This window comes from Panthera uncia, chromosome D1, assembly GCF_023721935.1.
Source record: "Panthera uncia isolate 11264 chromosome D1, Puncia_PCG_1.0, whole genome shotgun sequence".
NCBI lineage: Eukaryota > Metazoa > Chordata > Mammalia > Carnivora > Felidae > Panthera > Panthera uncia.
In genome coordinates, this window is record NC_064808.1 from 102259147 (window position 1) to 102282089 (window position 22943).

The following is a 22943-nucleotide window of genomic DNA, read 5'->3' on the forward strand; positions in this document are numbered from 1 at the left end:
TCATCTTATTTAATAAGAGTTCTTTCACTGGAGGGAAAACTTGATTGGAATGGGTTCAAGAAAGAATAGGAATGAATAATTTGGAGATGGTGACCATTTTATAGACTGCTATTTTATAGACCTTTGGTGCAAAGGGAAAGAGGAGAGTGGGGACTTAGGGCTACACAGGAAAGTGAGAGGTCGAGGGGGCTTGTAGTAAAATGATATCACAGCATGCTGGGATGGAAATGGTTCAAAGAGAGAAGACGCTTCGCTGATGTGGGGGAGAAAGAAGTGGCAGGAGTTGCTTAGCTGAGAGCAGAGAGCCAGTCTGCGATAACTGAGATGAGGGAACCGGACGATGGGTGTGGGTAAAGGTGGAAGCCCGTGGCAGTTCTCTGTTTTGATGCCTTTGTTCTTCCTCAGGAAAGTAGGAAGGAATTCAGTAACCGAGAGGGGAGGTGGGAGGTCTGCAGGAGTGGGAAGAGCATGACGTACGTAGGAAAGTAGACAGGGAACGTAGCAGGAAGTGTGGGACAGCTGCTGGGTGGCACCAAGGACCCAGCTGAAGATGGTAGGCATACGTTTAATGAGGCTGGGCAGTAAGACTGTGTGTTCTTCTCCAGCCACGTCCAACTGTACAGGTGCAGGTGAGGAGCAGGCAGTGGGGCGGACAGAACTAGGTTTGTGGCTTTAGTCGAACAAGGATGTCCACAGCGAGGGAGGGCAAGGACATGAAAGGAACAACTACTGAATGACCATGGAAGTTTGAAATGGGTAAGATACCACAGAGACCTGCGGTGCCTCACAGAAACAAGGACCAGGAGCCTTCCATGGACATTTCCCGCATGGCACAAGACAGCAGTGCAAACATTCTCCTCCCTTTCCCCTCCCGCTCCCCCTTCTTACAGAAATAACAGTGAGCTCGGGCAGGCTTGGCCAGTTCCGTGGAGAACATATGCTTGCCGATGAGGGGAAACAGACAGGGCCGGCTAATGGGAAAACGTAGGATCCCTCATGGGTCTGGAGTTTAAATATCAGTTTCTGGTGTTTGTGCCTGCGTGGTTTTCTCCACGCAACTGATCATTATCTTTCCAGGTCCACACCTCTCTTGGGGGTGCTTGGTAAGGGTACCCGCCCTCTTCAGATATTAACCATCCTCTACTAACAAAGCCACGACAGGTCTCATGTGGTGTTGTATGTGGGGCAGAGTTAAATCCAAAACAGACACTGAGGCACATTGAAATCGTGAGGCAGACTGACGACAGCCCAGGAATGCTGAGATTGAGGCCAGCCTCCTATGCGACTGCTGACAGTAGGAATGTTAACCCTACATTTCCTGCCTGGAGTCTGATTATAGCAGGGAGTCATGTTCTCTCTCTGTCTCTCTCTGTCCATTCCCCCTCCCAACACACACAGTCACCCCGCCCCCACACTGTCCCTCTTTCTCTCACATACACACCCACACACCCACACACACCGTCCCTCCCTCTCTGTCTCCTTCTCTCTCTCTCTCTCTCTCTCTCTCACACACACACACACACACACTGTCCTTCCCTCCCTCTCTCTCTCACACACACAGTCCTTCTTTCTCTCTCTCACTCTCTCTCTCACACACACACACACACACACACACACTGTCCCTCCCTCTCTCTCTCTCACACACACACACATACACACAGACACAGACACAGACACACAGACACACACACACACACACACACACACTGTTTCTTTCACATCCACACTCTCTCTCTCTCATATGCACATGTGTCATAAAGCCCGGAGGAGTGTGTTCAGGCTTTTTGATAGCTGTGTGCCTGGAGGCCGCATACTATGAATTTGGAAAGTTGTGAGAAGAACAGAATCTCTGGTCCTCAGAGATTAGAACGACCACTTAGATGAGAACGATCAGAGAAGCAATAGGATTGGTCCTATTGCGAAGTTTTGGATATTTTGGAATGGTCACACGATCTCGCAGTTTGGATGCCTTGGGCGACCTAAATGAAGGGCCGGGTTCTGTACCCCAGTCTCCCCAGCAGCCCTCATGGAAGGCTGCACCTTCCCTCTCAGAGAGATAGGGACACTGGGCCTCCATCCAGGAAGGATTTGCCTCGTGCATTTCAGAGAAAAGCAGGACTCAGCCAGAGACACATAATTTAATACTGAGTTTATCTAGGAAGAGAGAAGCGGAAGGAATAGTGATTGTGTGTGTGTGTGTGTGTGTGTGTGTGTGTGTGTGTCCGGGTGATCCTGACCTCCCTCAGCACAGCCACCCATACATACACCCACACCTCCACACACACACGGTGGCACCCCATCCTCCATACCCACGTGAGAAGTGCTGTTCTTAGGGTTTTTGCGTGGCCCCTTTCTAAATGTGCACACTCTCCCTGAGTCATTATCCAAAATAATAATCAACAATGCCATCAATGGGGATTGACTTTTTAGGGTTCCTGTTGAGTAACTGAATCTGAATGTAATTGTATGTATTTAATAACTTTCTGTACTTTCTAGTTTAAATCCACTAAAATCACATTAGGGAGGATTCCCCAAAGAGAAAATCAACTTGACAAAAAATATTCATAAGCTGAGAGCCAGTACCCAACATTATAGCTACTCTGGGCTTGAAGTGGAATTATGTGCAACCTGGTTTCTTACCATTAAAAGTCTGCTCCTGGCTCAGGAAAACATACTGGACCTAAATAAAATGCCTTCCTAATGTTCAAGGAATTAGCTCTATCCTACCCCATTTTATCTTCCTATATCTACCTTATCATCTCTAGAATGTTCTTTTATCTGCCCCATCCCATTTCTAGTTGATGAACTGAAGCAAAGAGAAAGGGAAGAAAAGAAAGAAGGGAAGGGTAGAGGAATAAAAAGGTGGAGAGAACATACAGCTATGAGCACTTAGAATGGGTCATGGGACTTCACAAACACCTACTATGTATAGGCAGATTCTGCTCAAGTGTTGTTGATGTTGCCCCTTTCATGTAGGAGATGATGGTCAGTGTCCGTTGGGTAAGTGATTGCCACTAGCTGTCATGCTAGCAGGCCTGGATCAATTAGTGATTGGAGCTGAATGTAAACAATTACATAATTTATAATTTTGTGCTGTTCTAGTTTAAAGTCACCATAAACAAAGCATGATGCTTGCACAATATGAGGATTCTCACCAAAGGAAACAGTGATATGACTAAAGCGTTCACGTGTGCTAGGCTCATGCTTGAGTCACCACCAATTCGCCTGTGACTCACGTGAATGTGAGTAAACACACGAATGTGGCCTACTCACATCTGGATTCTGATCATGGGCTAACCACACAAGGTGCTTCAATGCCCTTGCTCTGGAATCAAGAAATATACGCTGAAAATAAGAGGACTGAATGCACGTCAACTTCAAAAGACACGCCAGCTTGGTGTCCTTACAACTGTCTTGCTTTGGGTGGTTCAATTTATCCCACCTTTACCCACAGGCTCGGAATGTGCAGCAGGAGATGAAGGCCAATTGGGGGAACTTCTGAAGTTGGTTCAAAGGATGAGCAGCTCTCATGAGGAAAAGAAGCTTTGTGTTGCTGGCCAGCAAATGCCAAGTGCCTCCTCCATTCCATTCCATGAGACAGAATCCTCATGGTCCCCGTCTCTTAGAGTTAGCCACAGGAGCATGGTGTGGCTGGTGCTGTTGCTGTCCTGCACATACTCTCTTGGGCCTCACATGTCAGCACCTGGGCACTAATTTCTAACTTTTGGCATCTCCCTCTCTTTGCCTGGGGGTTTTCTCTGACCTCCAGGAGTGATCTGCCCATAGGAATGGCATTCTGGAAATGTTGAGGAACAACCAGTGATAATTAACTGATGGGAAGAACGGCTCCCTTGTATAGCGGTTGGGGTAGCTCTGAGGCTCCTACTTTACGCTGTCTTCTAGAATTCCCGAGTAGGGTTCAGTTCCAGGTGGCCACGACAGTCATTTAACTGATAACACACCATTTGTTGGTTGGCTTCTCTTCTCCAACACACTTCCCCACTATCCTGCCAGTGGTTCCTGGGATCACCTCCCAAATAAATTGCACTCGAATCCTAATCTTAAGATCCACTTCTGAAGAGACCCCGACTAACACTCAAGCCATCTTTTCTCACCACAGTTTTTCTCACCTTGGTAGAACCAGAAGCTTAAATAGTTGGAGTTCTCTTGATCTTTGATTATAAACTAGTGTTGAAAATCCAAACAGCCACAGAGACAAGGCAAGTTACATAAATAGGAGAAGCAAGCTGGATAGAGATTATGCGAGCCAGATGGGACGTATGCTGTCTCAAAGAGCAGCTGCAACTAAGCCCCAGCCAATTGTGGCCATGTGGAAAAGTAGGCCCGACGTAGCTGCATCAAGTTTTTCGTGAGAATCCAGAAATCCAGATTTTTATGTGGAATCTCTTAATCTGTAAATGTTGGCCACAAATTTCAGATGCTTTTATAACGTTGAACTGGCCAAATAAAACACATCTGTGAGCCATATTTGGCCCAGCGGCCACCAGTTTGCAATCCCTGTTATAGAAATACGGCCCTTAGCTAGAAATTCATAGCTGACACTTAGGGTAACAAGAGTTGCTGCTCTTAAAATGAATTTTCACAGCTATTGTCACATTTCTTTAACAGGTCTTATTCTCGCCCCATCCCTAAGTGGTTGTAGCCAACATTGCATATCTGCTCAAGAAACAAAGGAGACCCAAGTAGAAAGAGAACACTAATCAAGGACTTGGCATGGAATGGTGGTCTGGCTTCAGATGATGTTCTTAGAGCCAACTGGAAAGGAAACCACCACCCAAATCCGTCACGACGTGTGCTATCACAGTGGGTTTAAATTGGGTGGAAATGTTGTGAGTTTAATAGAAATGGAACTGCTGAGATGTACATATATATCTGGGTTTATCTGATAGCTCTTTCAAGGGCATGGTGATGTCAAATATGTTTGGCAGCTTCGATTCTCTTAGCACCCACACTTGCGCTGTTCTCAAGACAGGGGGTGATTGGAAGCATGTGTGCTAACAGTAACCACGCATAATGTGTGGAATGAGGGAGAGTGTGGAAGTTTTGCTCTGACTCTCATGGTCCTAAGCTAAGCTAACCCTTTCCACTTGTGTGTCAGGGGAGAGAGAAGCAAAGCGTTACATCACTTTCCTTCTTCTTCTTTTTTTTAATGTTAGCAAACAACTTGGTTGCCTAGTCAACCTTTCATTTCGGTGTTCAGGAACCAAAGTGCACAAGTAATAGGAGTTGGGATCCTGTCAGGCCATCTCCTCCAGTAAGAAAAATCACTATCAAGTGGTTCTTTTAGTTCTGCGTGTGGACCGGCCACACACTGCTTTTGATAACTGCACTATGGTTGTGTAAGATGGTAATGTAAGAAGAAGCTGAGTGAAGGATATGTAGGAATTTTGTGAACTATGTTTGCATCTCTTCTGTGAGTCTAAAACTGTCTCAAAATAAAAAAGTTTAGTTTTTGAAGACTGTTATCAACAAGATTCTGGTGCACAAAAGGGCTAGACCAGGTAAGCAGAACTTCCTACAAAGTCCTACGTTCGTAGGCTTTTGAAGGGGGAGGACCTTCGCATACTAACATAATACAGAGAGGTGTATTTTCGTTCTGTTTTACAGATAGAAGCCGAAGTTCAAAGAACTTTACTTGCCAAAGGTTACCCAGCTAGTGAGCGCACGATGATGAAAGGTAGGTGACTGTTATTTCCCAATGTGAACATTTTCTGGTGATTAAATGTTTTACGATGGTGATTCTCAGGCACAGGAGAAAATAAAAAAGGTAAAAGGGACAGATATAAAAGGCTAGATATAGGTTGTCCAAGCAAATGTTAAGAATGTTCTGAATAATCAAGATGATCTTTCAAATCAGTAGGTAAAGGATTGCTTCTTCAATACTGTTAAGACAGCCGAGTCCATATTTTTTTTTAAAGATTTTTAAGAAATGTTTATTTATTATTGAGAGACAGAGAGAGACAGAGCATGAGCAAGGGACAGGCAGAGAGAGAGGGAGACACAGCAGGCTCCAAGCTCTGAGCTGTCAGCACAGAGCTCGAACTCACAAACCACAAGATCATAACCTGAGTTCAAGTCAGACACTTAACCAACTGAACCACCAAGGCACCCCCTGAGTCCACCTTTTGAACAAAAATTAATATGGGCACATTATCTCCTGCCTCCTCCCAATTTACAGAGAAATTGAGTTGGAGGTGAAAAAATGAAACTATAAAATGGCTAGAAGAAAATAAAGGCACTTTTACTATATAATCTTGGTGTGAGCAGTATTTCCTAAGAAAGGTAGAAACCTTAAGAGAAAAGACTGATGGATTTACTTAAATTAGAAGAAAACACATTTTTATGTTCCAGAAACTACCCACAGTATACAAAAACCCTCAAGGTGCAAACCTTCAGAGCAACATCCATTTCCCTTCTGCCCCTGCCTTCTGCTTAACCCCTGGCAAGCACTAATTTGTGCAGCAATACTATAATGTTGTCATTTCACAAATGTTACATACATGGAATCATACAGTATTTTTTCTATGCTTTGGCTTTCAGCCTGGCTATTTGCAATGAATTCTTTGTAGATAACATAGAGTTGGGTCAGGTGCTTATAATCCCTTCTATCAATCTCTGTTTCTTAATGGTGTATTTGGACCCTTTACATTCAATATAAATATTGGTACATGAGGGCTTAAATCTGATATTATATTTCTTGTTTTGTTTCATTTTTCTCTATTTTCTTTTTCCTGCCTTCCTGAGGGTTACCTGGATATTTTTTTTTTGAATTTGATTTTCACTTACTTTTTTAAGTTTATTAATTTTTGAGAGAGAGACAGAGAGAGTGATCAGAGGAAGGACAGAGAGAGATGGGAACAGAGGCCCTGAAATGGGCTCTGCACAGACAGCAGAAAGCCCAACCCAGAGCTTGAACACCCGAACTGTGAGATCATGACCTGCGCCAAAGGCAGACACTTAACTGACTGAGCCACTCAGGTGCCCCGGATTTTCACTTGTATTTAGTGTTCTTTATTATATCTTGTATATGTTTTTTTTAGTGATGCTATAGTTATTACAGTATATATACAACTTATCAGAATCTTCTAGTATCATCACTGGGGTATAGAATAGGAGACTTTCCTTCCTTTATGTCCATTTATCCTTCCTCGTTTATAATTCCCTTGTACATTTATAACCACATCAGTTGGTGTTACAATAATCAGTTGGTGTTAAATACCTCTCTCAAAGAGGAGAGGTAAAGTCTATGTATTTACTCATGTCTTTTCTTACCATGATTTTTACTCCTTCCTCATATTTCAAAGTTCCTTCTTTTATTGTTTCCTTTCTGTTTAGAGAATTTTCCTTAAGTATTCTTTTAGGATAGATCTGCTGGCAACAAATTCTCTTTGTTTTCTTTCATAAGAGAATCTCTAGATTTTCTCTTCATTCTTTTTTTTTTTAATTCCAGTATAATAAACATACAGTGTTGTTTTAGTTTGAGGTGTATGATATACTGATTCAACCATTGTATACATTTACTCAGTGCTTATCTCTTACTCCTCTTCGCCAATTTCACCCATCCCAACCCCCCCCCCCCACCTCTCCTCTGGCAACCACCAGTTTGTTCTCCATAGCTAAGGGTTTGTTTTTTTGTCTTTTTTTTTTCTTTGTTAGGTTTGTTTCTTAAATTTCACATATGAAATCATATGTATTTGTTTTTCTCTGATTGACTTATTATACTTAGCATTATACCCTGTTGATTTATCCATGTTGCTACAAATGGCAAGATTTTATTCTTTTTATGGCTGAGCAATATTCCATTGTATACATATACCACACCTTCTTTATCCATTCATCAATTTATAGACATTTTGGCTGCTTCCAAAATTTGGCTACTGTAAATAATGCTACAATAAACATAAGGGCAGATATATCTTTTCAAATGAGTGTTTTTGTATTCTTTGGGTAAATAACCAATAGTGGAATTACTGGATCAGATGGTAATTCTATTTTTAATTTTTTAGGAACTTCCATACTGTCTTCCACAGTGGCTGCACCAGCTTGCAATCCCATCAGTGGTGCATGAGGGTTGCTTTTTCTCCACATCCTTGCCAACACTTGTTTCTTGTGTTAATTTTAGCCATACTGATGGGTATGAGGTGATATCTCATTGTAGTTTTTAAAATATGTTTTGTTTATTTTTGAGAAAGAGAGAGAGAGGAGGCGTACAGAGAGAGGGAGAGAGAGAGAATCCCAAGCAGGCTCCCTGCTGTCAGTACAGAGCCCGACATGGGGCTCCATCACACAAACCATGAGATCATGACCTGAGCCCAAATCAAGAGTCAGATGATTAAGTGACTGAGCCAGCCAGGTGCCCCTCTCATTGATAATGACTGATGTTGAGCATCTTTTCATGTGTCTGTTGACCATCTGTGTGTCTTCTTTGGAAAATGTCTGTTCATTTCTTGTGGTATTAAGTTTTTTACATATTTTGGATATTGACCACTCATCAGATGTATCATTTGCAAATATCTTCTCCCATTCAGTAGGTTATCTTTTTGTTTGTTTGTTTTACTGTTTCTTTTGCTGTGCAAATGCTTTTCATTTTGATGTAGCTCCAAGAGTTAATTTTTGCTTTTATGTCTCTTGCTTCAGGAAACATATCTAGAAAAATCAGAAAATATCAGAGAAATTATTGCCTATGCTCTTTTCTAGGAGTTTTATGGTTTCAGGTGTCACATGTAGGTCTTTAATCCATTTTTATTTTATTTTTGTGTATGGTTAAAAATGTGGTCTAGTTTCAGGGTGACTGGATGGCTCTGTCGGTTAACTGTCGAACTTCGGCTCAGGTCATGGTCTCATGGCTTGTGAGTTCAAGCCCTGCGTCGAGCTCTGTGCTGAACAGCTCGGAGCCTGGGGCCTGCTTCGGATTCTATGTCTCCCTCTCTCTCTGCCCCTCCCCCACTCATGCTCGCTCGCTCTCTCTCTCTCTCTCTCTCTCAAAAAATAAACATTAAAAAATTTTTTTCAAAACAATGTGGTCTAGTTTCATTCTTTTGCACGTAGCTGTCCAGTTTTCCCAACACCATTTGCTGAAGAGACTTTTTCCCATTATATATTCTTGCCTCTCTCATAGATTAATTGACCATACAAGCATGAATTTATTTCTGGGCTCTTTATCCTGTTTCATTGATCTATCTGTCTCTCTTTGTGCCAGTACCATACTGTTTGATTACTACACCTTTGTAGTATGTCTTTAAATCTGGTACTGTGATATCTCCACTTTTGTTCTTTTTAAAGATTGTTCTGACTATTTGGGGTCTTTTGTAGTTTCATATACATTTTAGGAATATTTGTTCTGGTTCTATGAAAAATGCTGTTGGTATTTTGATAGGGATTGCATTAAATCCATACTTTGCTCTGGATAGGATGGACATTTTAATAATGTTGGTTCTCCCAATCTGTGAGCATAGAATATCTTTTCATTTGTCAATGCCATCTTCAATTTCCTTCATCACTGCCTTACAGTTTTCAGAGTACAGATCTTTCTCCTCCTTCATTAAGTTTATTCCTAGGTATTTTATTATTTTTGGTGTAATTGTAAATGGGATTGTTTTCTTAATTTCTCTTTCCTCTACTTCATTATTAGTGTATAGAAATGCAACAGACTTCTATACACTGATTTTGTATCCTATGACTTTACTGATTTTATTTATCACTTCTGGCAACTTTTTGGTGGAGGTTTTCTATACAGAGTATCATGTCATCTGCAAATAGTGAAAATGTTACTTCTTCTTTACCAATTTGGATGCCTTCTATTTCTGTTTTGTTTGACTTTTATGGCCAGTACTTCCAATACTATGTGAGAGCGGATGTCCTTGTCTTGCTTCTGATCTTAAGGGAAAAGCTCTCTGTTTTTCATCATTGAGTCTGATGTTAGTTGTGGGTTTTTCCTATATGGCCTTTATTATGTTGAGGTATGTTCCCCCTAAACGCATTTTGTTAAGGGTTTTTATCATGAATGAATGCTGTACTTTGTCAAATGCTTGCTCTGTATCTACTGAGATGAGCATATGGTTTTCATCCTTTCTTTTGTTGATGTGAAGTATCACATTGATTGATTTATGAATTTTGAACCACCCTTGCATCCCAGGAATAAATACCACTTGACTGTGGTGAATAATTTTTTAAATGTATTGTTAGATTTGGTTTGCTGGTATTTTGTTGAGGATTTTTGCACCTATGTTCATCAGAGACATTGGTCCCTAATTTTCTTCCTTTGTGGTGTCTTTCTCTGATTTTGGTATCAGGGTAATGCTGTCCTCATAGAATGAACTTGGAAGCTTTCCTTCCTCTTATGTTTTTGGAATAGTTTGAGAAGAATAAGTATTAACTCTTGTTTAAATGTTTGGAAGAATTCACCTGGGAAGCCATCTGATCCAGGACTTTAGTTTGTTGGGAATTCTTTGATTACTGATTCAATGTCATTGCTAGTGATCAGTCTGTTCAAATTTTCTGTTTCTTCCTGATTCAGTTTTGGGAGGTTATATGTTTCTGGGAATTTATACATTTCTTCTTATATGTCAATTTGTTGGCATATAATTTTTCATAATATTGTCTTATAATCCTTTGCATTTCTGTGTTGTTGGTTGTTATTTATCCTCTTTCCAATTTTATTTTAATCCTCTCTTTTCTTGCTTTTATTTTACTTTTTTGATGAGTCTGGCTAAAGGTTTATCAATTTTGTTGATCTTTTCAAAGAACCAGCTCCTGGTTTCATTGATCTGTTCTATTCTTTTTTTAGTTTCTGTTTCATTTATTTCTGATCTAATCTTTATTATTTCATTCCTTATACTGGCTTTGTGCTTTGTTTGATCTTCTTTTTCTAACTCCTTTAAGTATAAGGTTAGGTTATTTATTTGAGATTTTTCTTGCTACTTAATGTAGTCCTGTATTGCTATAATCTTGCCTCTTAGAAGAGCTTTTGCTGTATCCCAAAGGTTTTGTATTTTCACTTTCATTTGTCTCCATGTATTTTATGATTTCCTCTTTGATGTCTTGGTTGACCAATTCATTGTTTACTAACATGTTATTTAACCTCCATGTATTTGTGTTCTTTCCAGATTTTTTTTTCTTGTGGTTGATTTCGAGCTTCACAGCATTATGGTTGAAAGATATGCATGATATGATTTTCATCTTCAATCTTTTTGATCTTTGTGATATATTCTGGAGAATGTTCAAGTGCTCAATGGAGCACTTGAAAAGAATGTGTATTCTGCTGTTTTGGGGTGGAATATTCTGGATATATCTGTTTAGATTCATTTGGTCCAACGTGTCATTCAAAACTATGATTTCCTTGTTGATTTTCTGTTTGAATGATCTGTCCATTGATGCCAGTGAGATGTTAAAGTCTACTATTATTGTATACTATCAATTTATTCCTTTATGTTTGTTAATAGCTGCTTTATGTATTTGGGTGCTCTCATATTGGATGCATTAAAATTTATAATTGTTGTATCTTCTTACCAGATTGTTTCCTTTATGACTATGTAGTGCCCTTCTTTGGTTCTTGTTATAGTCTTTGTTTTAAAGTCTATTTTGTCCAATATAAATATTGCTACCCCAGCTTCCTTTTCACTTCCATTTTCGTGATAAATGTTTTTCATCCCTTCAGTTTTAATCTGGAATTAGGTCTGAAATGAATCTCTTGTAGGCAGCATATAGATTGGTCTTGCTTTTTTATCCATTCAGTCACCCTATGTCTTTTGGTTGGACTATTTAGTTCATTTACATTCAAAGTAATTATTGATAGGTATGTATTTATTGCTATTTTGTTACTTGTTTTATGGTTGTTTTTGTAGCTCTTCCCTGTTCCTTTCTTTTCTTGCCATCTTTTCTTATGGTTTGATGGCTTTCTTTAGTGATACACCTGGATGCCTTTCTCTTTATTTTTTTTGTATATCTTCTACAGGTTTTTAATTTGTGTTTACCATGAGGTTTATATATAACGTTTTATGAATACAGCAGTCTATATTAGGTTGATGGTCATTTAGGTTTGAACCCATTCTAAAAGAACTAAATTTTTACCACTCCATCCATACACACATTTTAGGTATATACTGTCATACACTACATTCTTTATTTTGTGAATCCTTTGGCTGATTTTTATAGATACACTTGATTTTGCTGTTTTTGGGCTTTCACTTCCATACTAGTTTTATAAATGATTAATCTACCACTTTTATAGCATTTATATGTGCCTGTGAATTTTTTTTCTTTCCTACTTTTCTTATTCCTACTTATGGTCTTTCCTTTCCACTCAAAGAATCCTCTTTAACATTTCTTGTAAGGCTGATTTAGTGGTGATGAAATCCTTTAACTTTTGTTTGTCTGGGAAACTCTTTATCTCTCCTTCTATTCTTAATGAGAGCTATGGAGCAGAGTAGTCTTTGTTGCAGGTTTTTTTTTCCTTTAAGCATTTGAATGTGTCACCCCACTCCTTTCCGGCCTGTAAGGTTTCTACTAAAAAATCTGCTGATAGACTTATGGGGTTTCCCTTAAATGTAACTGCTTTCTTTCCTCTTGCTGGTTTTAAAATTATTTCTTTATTACTACTTTTTGCCATTTGAATTACTATATGCCTTATTGTGGACCTCCTTGGGTTGATTTTGTTGCAGGCTCCCTGTGCCTCCTGAATCTGGATCTCTATTTCCTTCCCCCAATTCAGGAAGTTTTCAGCTATTATTCCTTCAAATAAATTTTCTTCACCCCATCTCTCTCTTTTCTCCTGCTAAGATCCCTATAATGAAAATGTTATTATGCTTAAAGGTGTTGAATTCCCTTAATCTAGTCTCACTTTTTATTATCCTTTTTTCTTTCTTTTTTCTGTTTGGCTTGATTGCTTTCCATTACTCTGTCTTCCAGCTCACTAATTCATTCTTCTCCTTCCTCTAGACTACTATTTATTCCCTTTAGTATATTTTTAATTTCAGTTATTGAATTCTTCCTCTCTCATGGTTTCATTTTTAATTTAATTTTTTATTTTCATTTATTTCTTTATTTCACAGAGAGAGAGCAGAAGAGAGGGGCAGAGGAAGAGAGAGAGAGAGAGAGAGAGAGAGAGAGAGAGAGAGAGAAAATCTTTTGTTTAATGTTTATTTTTAAGAGAGAGAGACAGAGCATAAGTGGGGGAGAGGAAGAGATAAGGAGACACAGAATCCAAAGCAGGCTCCAGGCTTTGAGCTATCAGCACAGAACCCAACATGGGACTTGAACCCATGAACCCATGAATTCATGACCTGAGCCAAAGTTGGATGCTTAACTGACTGAGCCACCCAGGTGCCCCAGGACCCCTTCTTGGAAGCCTTCCTGAAACTCCTCCTCACCCTGTCCCAGGGAGAACCCAGCCCTGAGATAAGCTGAATGCACTCCAAATCATGCACTCAAAGGGCTCTGGCTCCTATGTCACCAACCTCAGGTAATGGGGCAGGTAGAAACCCCTTATTTCTCTTCCACCTGCCTGGGCCCTCCATTGTTCAACCAGCCAGTGAGTCTGACTAATTCTGACTCCTATATATGCTCCAGGCAGCTTCTGTTTCTATTTTATAGATGAGGAAATTTGTTCTGACACTGACCCTTTCCATGGCCCATGACCTGAGCTAAACTCAGACACTTAACAACTAAACCACCCAAGCACCCCGAGAGAGAGAATCTTAAGGAGGTGTCATGCTCTGCATGGAGCTCAATGCAGGCCTCAATCCCACAACCATGGGTTTACAACCTGAGCCAAAATCAAGAGTCAGAGGCTCAACTGACTGAATCACTTAGGTTCCCCTCTGATTGGTTCTTTTTTATATTTTCTCTTTTTTTGAGGATCTCACTGAGGTCTTCCACTCTTTTCTCAAGTCCATGATTATCTTTATGACTCGAACCTATGAATTCTCTAGCAGGCATATTGCTAATCTCTGCTCTGTTTAGCTCTCTTACTGTGATTTTGTCCTTGCCTTTCATCTGTCTCGTTTTGTCTAGCTTTCTGTTTGTGTTAGGAAAATCAGTTACATCTCCTGCCTTTTAAAGTGGTGCCCTTATGAAGAAGAGGTCCTGTTGTATCCTGCAGTGCAATGTCCCCTGTTCACAAGAACTTGGCACTTCAAGGGTTTGTCCCTTGTGTTGCATGCACCCTACTGTTATGGTTGAGATGTGCTTGCCTTCAGTCCAGTCATCTGCAATGGCTCCTTTTACCTGTTATGGTCAGGGTTTAGTCCCTGTGTTATTAAGGGGCCAGTCTGGGGTCACCTTGGGATTGAATTGGGTCAGACCTGATGTTTGCCAGAACTGCAGTCACACAGAACTGTAGGATGCTTTCCTGTGTTGTCCCCCGAGAAGCTTTTATTGGTGGGTGGGCCTGCAGTCAGACCTGAGGACTGCCCCCAGCCCACTGCTAGGACTGCAATCAGACTGTGCATGTGTGGTTGTGTTTCCCTCTACCCATGGAGGGAGTCACTTGGGAGTGGTGCTGGCCAGTGGGAACTGCTTGCACAATGCCTTGCATCAAATGGACTCTGGTGGAGTGGGGTGAGCTGGATGGAGTAGATCCACAGGAGAACTCAGAGGTGGGGGTTGCTGTTAGCAAAATTAGTGGCAAGTGTTCCTGGTGGTTCCTGTTGGTTCCCGCAGGTGTGTTTGTATCTAGGCTGGGAGGTGATGGAGAAAAATAGCACCATCCATCTCTTTTATTCTTGGAGAAGTCACCTAAATGTCCCTGCACGAGTCTGAGATTAGTAAATATATCTCTTTCCCATAAGCCCCAGGCATTTTTCAACCTGCTGCTTCTATGCTGTATCTCAATGGGGCTATTTGTTGTGCTGTCCTTTTAAGGGCAGGACGCAGTTTCCTATTGTCCTCCAGCTCTCCCAGAGCTGAGCCTGCTGATTTTTAAAGTTCCAGGTGTTGAGCCGTACTGATTGTAAAAACTCATGAAGTTAAGTGCCTCTGGTTTTCAAAGCCAAATGTTATGGGGATACATCTTCCCAATGCAGGTCCCTCATGGCTGGGGTACCTGGTGTGGGTTCTGCTGCTCTCCTTTGTCCATTCTTGCATGGTTTCTCCCCATGTGGTTAGTCTCTCACAGGTTAATTTTTTTTTTTTGGACCATGTATCCACCCTTCCTATGGTTTTTGATGTGGCCTCTTTTCTAGCATTAGCTGTGGAGAGTCTGTTCTGCCCGTCTTGGGGTCATTTCCTGGGTTATTTTCACTGGCTTATCTAGGTGTAATCTGGTTGGGGTTTGCTTAGCTTCTTGAATTTGTACATTTCTATCTCTTGTCAAATTTAGGAAGATTTCAGCCATTATTTCTGAGTACTTTTTCCGTCATACCCTTTCTCCTCCTTTCTTGGGCTCCAATGACATGAATGTTAGATCTTTTATTATAGTCACAAAGGTCTCTGAAGCTATATTTACTTTTTTTTTCCAGTCTACTTTCTGTTGTTTAGAGTGGGTAATTTCTACGACTCCATTTTCTAGGTCACTGATTTCTTTCCTCTGTCTCCTCCATTCTAGCATTAAGCTCATTATTCTACCACAGTTGTTTTCTTCAATTCTAAAATTTCCATTTGGTTCTATTTATTTTTTATTTATTTAATTTTTATTTTATTTTTTTTTAATATGAAATTTATTGTCAAATTGGTTTCCATAAAACACCCATGCTCATCCCAACAGGTGCCCTCCTCAATGCCCATCACCTACCCTCCCCTCCTTCCCACCCCCCCATCAACACTCAGTTTGTTCTCAGTTTTTAAGAGTCTCTTCTGGTTTGACTCCCTCCCTCTCTAACCTCTTTTTTTTCTTCCCCTCCCCCTTGGTCTTCTGTTAAGTTTTCCAGGATCCACATGAGAGTGAAAACATATGGTATCTGTCTTTCTCTGTATGACTTATTTCACTGAGCATAACACTCTCCAGTTCCATCCACGTTGCTACAAAAGGCCATATTGCATTCTTTCTCATTGCCACGTAGTATTCCATTGTGTATATAAACCACACTTTCTTTATCCATCCATCAGTTGGTAGACATTTAGGCTCTTTCCATAATTTGGATATTGTTGACAGTGCTGCTATAAACATTGGGGTACGAGTGCCCCTATGCATCAGCACTCCTGTATCCCTTGGGTAAATTCCTAGCAGTGCTATTGCTGCGTCATAGGGGAGATCTATTTTTAATTTTTTGAGGAACCTCCGCACTGTTTTCCAGAGCGGCTGCACCAGTTTGCATTCCTACCAACAGTGCAAGAGCGTTCCCGTTTCTCCACATCTTCTCCAACATCTATAGTCTCCTGGTTTGTTCATTTTAGCCACTCTGACTGGCATGAGGTGGTATCTCAGTGTGGTTTTGATTTGTATTTCCCTGATGAGCGACGTTGAGCATCTTTTCATGTGCCTGTTGGCCATCTGGATGTCTTCTTTAGAGACGTGTCTATTCATGTTTTCTGTCCATTTCTTCACTGGATTATTTGTTTCTTGGGTGTGGAGTTTGGTGAGCTCTTTATAGATTTTGGATACTAGCCCTTTGTCCGATATGTCATTTGCAAATATCTTTTCCCGTTCCATCGGCTGCCTTTTAGTTTTGTTGATTGTTTCCTTTGCAGTGCAGAAGATTTTATCTTCATGAGGTCCCAATAGTTCATTTTTGCTTTTAATTCCCTTGCCTTTGGGGATGTGTCAAGTAAGAAATGGCTGAGTCTGAGGTCAGAGAGGTTTTTTTCCTGCTTTCTCCACTAGGGTTTTGATGGTTTCCTGTCTCACATTCAGGTCCTTTATCCATTTTGAGTTTATTTTTGTGAATGGTATAAGAAAGTGGTCTAGTTTCATCCTTCTGCTTTAATTTTTTTTTACATTTATTTATTTTTGACAAACAGAGTGAGATAAAGTGTGAGTTGGGGAGGGGCAGAGAGAGAAGGAAACACAGAATTTGAAGCAGGCTCTAGGCTCTGAGCAAGTGGTCAGCAGAGCCTGATGCAGGGCTCGAACCCACAAACTATGAGATCATGACCTGAGCCGAAGTCAGACGCTCAACTGACTGAACCACCCAGGTGCCCCATTTGGTTCTATTTTATGTCTTCTATTGTCTTGATGAGATTCTCAACTTGTTTGCTCAGGCTTTCTACATTTTTTTGATTTTTTTTCAAGCGTTCATAATTACTCATAGACTCATCTTTATAATAGCTTCTTTAAAATCCTTGTCAGATAGTTCTGAAATTTATGTTATCTTGCATTGGCATTTATGGTCTTTTCTCATTAGTTTGAGATATTCTTGATTCTTGGTATGATAAGTGATATTTGATTGAAACCTGGACATTTTCATATTATGTTATAAGATTATGACTCTTATTTAAACCCTCCACTTCAACTGTTTGTTGCTGCTGCTGTTGTTGTTATTGTTGTTGTTGTTGTTCTGACACTGCTCCAGCAAAGGAAAAGTGCATACCATCTCATTACTGCTGGATGGGAGTGTGGGTTCTAACTTCCCATGTGATCTCTACTAACAATGAAATGCAAGTGACCTCATTGTTGCTGGGTGAGGATGAAAGTCCTGGCTTCCCATTCGACCTTTTCTGCTATCAGCCTGAAGGGGTGTTAGGGCACCTCATTACTGCCTTACAAGGGTAGAAATCTTCACTTCCAGTCATCCTTCACTGGCATGTGTGGAGGTGGTGTTTAGCTGGAGTAGAGAAATTATTGTCTAAAGTTTTCTGCATTGTTCAGCTGCTTTTTTCCTACTCCTATGGCTATGGGGACCAAGCTTTTGTTGGGGCTCTTACTGTCTTTGCCCATTGCCATTTCCCAGTTGCTGGTTTCTTCAGCTCCAAATCTGGAATATACGAGGTAAAAAGAAAACCCAGGGAACTCACCGCTGTCTTTCCTCAGATCCAAAGATTCCTGGCTGTTCAGCCTTCCTCCCTTTAGCTCTTAGAGTCTTCTTACGCTTGTTTTACACATAATGCCAAGTTTTTATTTGTACTTAGTGGGAGGAATATTAAATGTACTCCATATTTGTAGATGTGGAAGTCCCAATATTGTTTTGTTTATATCTATGTTTTATTTAAAAATTGTTTTTAGGTTTTTTTTTTTTTTTTGAGAGAGAGAGAGAGAGAAAGAGAGAGAGCACGAGTAGGGGAGGATCAGAGAGAGAGGGAGACACAGAATCTGAAGCAGGCTCCAGGTTCTGAGCTGCTGTCACAGAGCCCAACATGGGGCTGGAACCCACAGACTAGGATATCATGACCTGAGCCAAAGTCAGACACTTAGCCAACTGAGCCAGCCAGGTGCCCCTATTTATATGAATTTTTTAAATGTTCTTAATGTTTATTCATTTTTGACAGAGTGTGAGTGGGGAAAGGGCCAAGAGAGAGGAAGACACAGAATCCGAAGCAGCCTCTAGGCTCTGAGCTGCTAGCACAGAGCCTGACATGGGGCTCAAACTCATGGACCACAAGGTCATGACTTGAGTCAAAGTCAGACACTTAACTGACTGAGCCACCCAGGTGCCCCAATTTGTATCTGTTTTTAAATGCCAGTCTTGGAAGGCCATAAGTCTTTCAGAAACTTGAGTTGAGTATGCCTTTTCTCATTTATTCTGATGGCAATCCTATAATGGAGGTAATGTCTTTTAAGTGATTTTTAAGACTCAGAGAGGTTACACAAATTTCCCAAGATTATACAACTGATACGTGATAGACCAGAATTATAAGCCAGGTCTCTTTAAGACAGGAACCAACAAAATGTCTGTAATCTTTGGCTCTGACCTGTCCCTGGCATCTTCATTGATATTTACTAACTTTTACTAAACATTTAAATATATAATAGGAAGTTAGGTTTGGTGTGTGTGTGTGTGTGTGTGTGTGTGTGTGTGTGGTGAGTAAAGCAAAGATTCCCATCAGTTGGTAAGGTAAGGTGCAGTACCAGCATGTGAGAGAACAAAGACCCTAAGACGTGGAGGTGCCAGGAGAACCCAAGTTCCCCAAGAAATCACACAGGCCTTGACAATGGAAGCAGGTGGAATCCGTTTAAGGCATTTGTATTTACCTAGAGCTTAAGGACAGTCTACCTTTCTCAAGGGACTCTGTCTTTATGATGAATGAGAATGAGACTGTAAAGGTATATCTGTGAGTCAGGGGAGCTGTGCTACCAGGAGATCAATTCCCACCCCAAAGGACAGAGCAACTTGCCCCACGTCAGTGTTTAAAGTCAAGAAAGAACCCATGTCCCCTGCCTGTGTCCTGATTCAAAGATATTTCCACTATGAAAGGATAGACACAGGAGTTCTTTTGCTGCTAAAGGGTAAAAGATATGGAAAATATTATTTGGTCTAAATGAATAGAAGAAAATGTACTGCTTCCTATTAGTCATCAATGTATCTTGTTTTAACTTAGAACAAAATGATTAGGTCTGATGACTGAGGCCTCTCCTCTCTGTAATAGGTAAGTCTGCATGCATGCTCAGGATGAAATTTGGGTCAGGATGAATTTAGATTAGATTATCCATTCACCATTTCACTTGTATACAATTTCTTCAAGAATCCTTCCCATATTCCAAGTAAAGCATCCCAGCCCACTGGAAACAAGTTACCTTTCTGCATTTCTCAATCTACTTTTCTGGTGTGCTGATGAGTCACATTGATGGTGAGTTGCCAAAGGCTGAAAACTAAAAATTTCTCAATAAAGCCACCTTCTGAGGTCTTTGCTCTTTTTGAACAGAGAGTCACCTCTGGTTTTTTGCTATCCTCAGCCCTTTCACATGGTCCTCAGATTTATCACTGGCTCTAATAATCCTGCTGTTACTTGATAAAGTATACATTGCAAACAACAAATTAATAAGAAGGCAGAAAGAAATATTATTAATTGGATTAGAAAATTAAATACTGCAATGTAGTTCTTTTCAATATTTTGATTGGGAGCATTAGAGCTGACAATCTTCCAGATTTTAATTAAAAGTTTTAATGATTGGGATACCCGAGTGGCTCAGTTGGTTGAGCATCTGACTCTTGATCTTGGCTGGGGTCATGATCTCACTGTTGTGAGATCAAGCCCTGAGTTGGGTTCTGTGCTGAGTGTGGAGCTTGCTTATGATTCTCTCTTTCTCCACCTCCTGTGCCACTCTCCAACCACTCACGCTCTCTCTCCAACCCCCCCCCCAAAAAAAAAAAGTTAACGATATTGCTGCAGGATGAAGTATGCACTATTATTCCCAGATATTGTCCCTTTCAGAGTGACCACATTTAAAAGAAAGCATCAGATGGCATAGGCCCTGCAGAAGTGCCTTGTAGGTTATCACCTATCATTCTTATCTGCTCAATAAACATCTGAATTCAATGAAGAGTTTTTTAGCTCCTACCAGGTGGAAATCAGTGCTTTTGAGAATAGATGCCAAGTAAGATGTGGCCTTAATAGGACACTCTGTTGAAAGAAACAAAAAATAATAGCAAACTTGTATGTGGTGCCAGGAAGTATTCTAACTGCTTTCCTCCTGGTATTTTCTGATTCAATCCTCACAGCTACCACAATTTAGAATAATTCCCATTCATCAGAGGAGAAAATTGAGGTTTAGGAAAGATTAGTCTGTTGCTTCACATGACAGTAAACTGCAGAATTGGCAGAAGAGTCCAGATGTATTTGATATCCAAATCTGACCTTGTAATTGTCCCTGGAAATGATATTAGAAATACTGTAACAGAGTTCAAACAGAGGGGAAGAGGCTTATTGTAAGGGGGGAAACCCTGGCATCGGGCTGGACCTTGAGGGGAATGTAGATCTTCCACTGGAGGGAGAAGCGTGCCTTCCAGACGAGGATACTGCTTGAGCAAAGACCTGTAGCTACTAGGGTGTCTGCACATTTGGAGTCTCGTGACTCGAGATTGGAAAATTTCATAGAACAGAATTTGGGGAAATCTTTAAAAGGGTGCTTGAAGATTTTAGACTCTGTTCAAAGAGGGTGGCAGCCTTAAAGGATTTTGCAAAGGGAATTGGCTTGCTCCAAGCTGGGCCTCAGGAAGATAATAATGTGCACAATTAGACACCTGCATTTGCTTAGCCCCAGAGAGCTCATGGGCTGCAACTCTTTTGCTCTGAAGGAATTCCTCATGATTTTATCTGCAACAGCCCGGAGCTCCTGCCCGGCTGGCATTAGGGTGTTCTGAATGGCTGTGTTTTGACAAACCTTGGCCATGACTCCCTAACACGAAGAAGTGCCCGGGTCGCTACTCCCTCTGCAAGCAGGAAGTGCCCTGCCTACTGTCAAACCTCATTCTCAAAGACAAGCCTTCTTTCTGCCCTGACCTCCTCCTCTGTCATCTTCTCCCTTTGGGTGGTGGCTGTTAATCTGCGGAAGTCTCCTTCGCATGTTTGCAGGAAGTTGGTTTTTAACCCAGGGGAGGTCACCAGCAAGCCTGGCCAGGCCAGAAACCTAGAAGATGAAACCGGGCATCCACCTGCCACCACTCAGGCTGTCACCTACCTGCCCCCCTGCACTGAGAGCCGAGAACTCTACTTGGAAATCCTTTAGGACATTCCTGAATAAGATGCCACTCTTTTTCAACACCCTAATACACACATACACCATGGTGGTAATGCTGGGGTGGCTTGTGTTAATAAAAGTCACATGAAATTATAACAATTAAAAATAAAAACAGGGGCGCCTGGGTGGCTCAGTCAGTTAAGCATCCGACTTCAGCTCAGGTCATGATCTCACAGTCCGTGAGTTCAAGCCCTGCGTGGGGCTCTGTGCTGACAGCTTAGAGCCTGGAGCCTGCTTTGGATTCTGTGTCTCCCTCCCTCTCTCTGCCCCTCCCCTGCTCATGCTCTGTCTTTCTCTATCTCAAAAATAAATAAAAACATTAAAAACAATTTTTTTAAATAAAAATAAAAACAAAGTGCAAATGACATTCTTCAAAAACCAAAACATAAGTGCAGGCACACCTGTTAATCTTTGAGGATGCTGGGGAGGAAAAGAGGTGAAGTACTGTTTAAGTTGTGAACAAGCATTAAAAAAAAACACACTCTAGGGTGCCTGGGTGGCTCAGTTGGTTAAGCGTCCGACTTCAGTTCAGGTCATGATCTCATGGTTCATGGGTTGGAGCCCTGCGCGGGGCTCTGTGCTGACAGCTCAGAGCCTGGAGCCTGTTTCAGATTCTGTGTCTCCCTCTCTCTCTGCCCCTCCCCACTCATTCTCTCTCTTTCTCTCAAAAAAAAAAAAAAAAAGTCTTAGGAAGTGTCTCATGCAGGGTCCACACGCCCAAAGCATTTCATAGAAACCCCAACCAAATTCAACCAAATCACCCATTATTTGGGGAAGAAGGTGGCACAGGGAGGTCAGTAACTGTATACCGTTGGACTAAATTTAAGCATTATCTTTTATTTTTTCTTAACTTTTAAAAAACGGTGTTTGACAGCCCAAGGAAGCTAACGAAGAAAGTAAAAAGGTTTCTTCCCCAGGTGGGGGTAGGTAATTAAAGCAAAGAGCCAGGAAGAAAGTTCTTAGCTCTTGTAGAAGACAAGCATCTTTTCCCTTAGGACAAATAGCACTGATCTGTGAAAAGGGAAGACAAGTGATGGGAAATTCTGAAGTAATTGCAAAGCACATGGCATGTGCAAAACACACCCATTCAGGTTGAATTTATTGTGGGGACATTTACTTGCACTCTAAAACAGTTTGGATTTCTTGAAAGCAGTTCTCTTAGTTGAAAAGTTTTTATGTTTCTTTTACAAAGCATGAGATCTTTTTGTGTCCGTTTAAAACACATATACCCAGGGTGCCTGGGTTGCGCAATTGGTTAAGCATCTGACTCTTGGTTTCAGCTCAGCTCAGAATGTGATCTCACAGTTTGTGGGTTCAAGCCTTACGCTGCACTGCTTACCACAGGGCCTATTTGGGATTTCGCTTTCCCTCTCTC

The 22943-nt window shown here is 41.1% G+C and overlaps 1 long non-coding RNA gene across 1 annotated transcript in view; it reads left to right on the forward strand.

The window, feature by feature from the left end:
- Window positions 1-22943, forward strand: part of LOC125910102 (uncharacterized) — a 238765-nt gene that overhangs the window by 106001 nt on the left and 109821 nt on the right. The gene's annotated exons all lie outside the window — the stretch shown is intronic.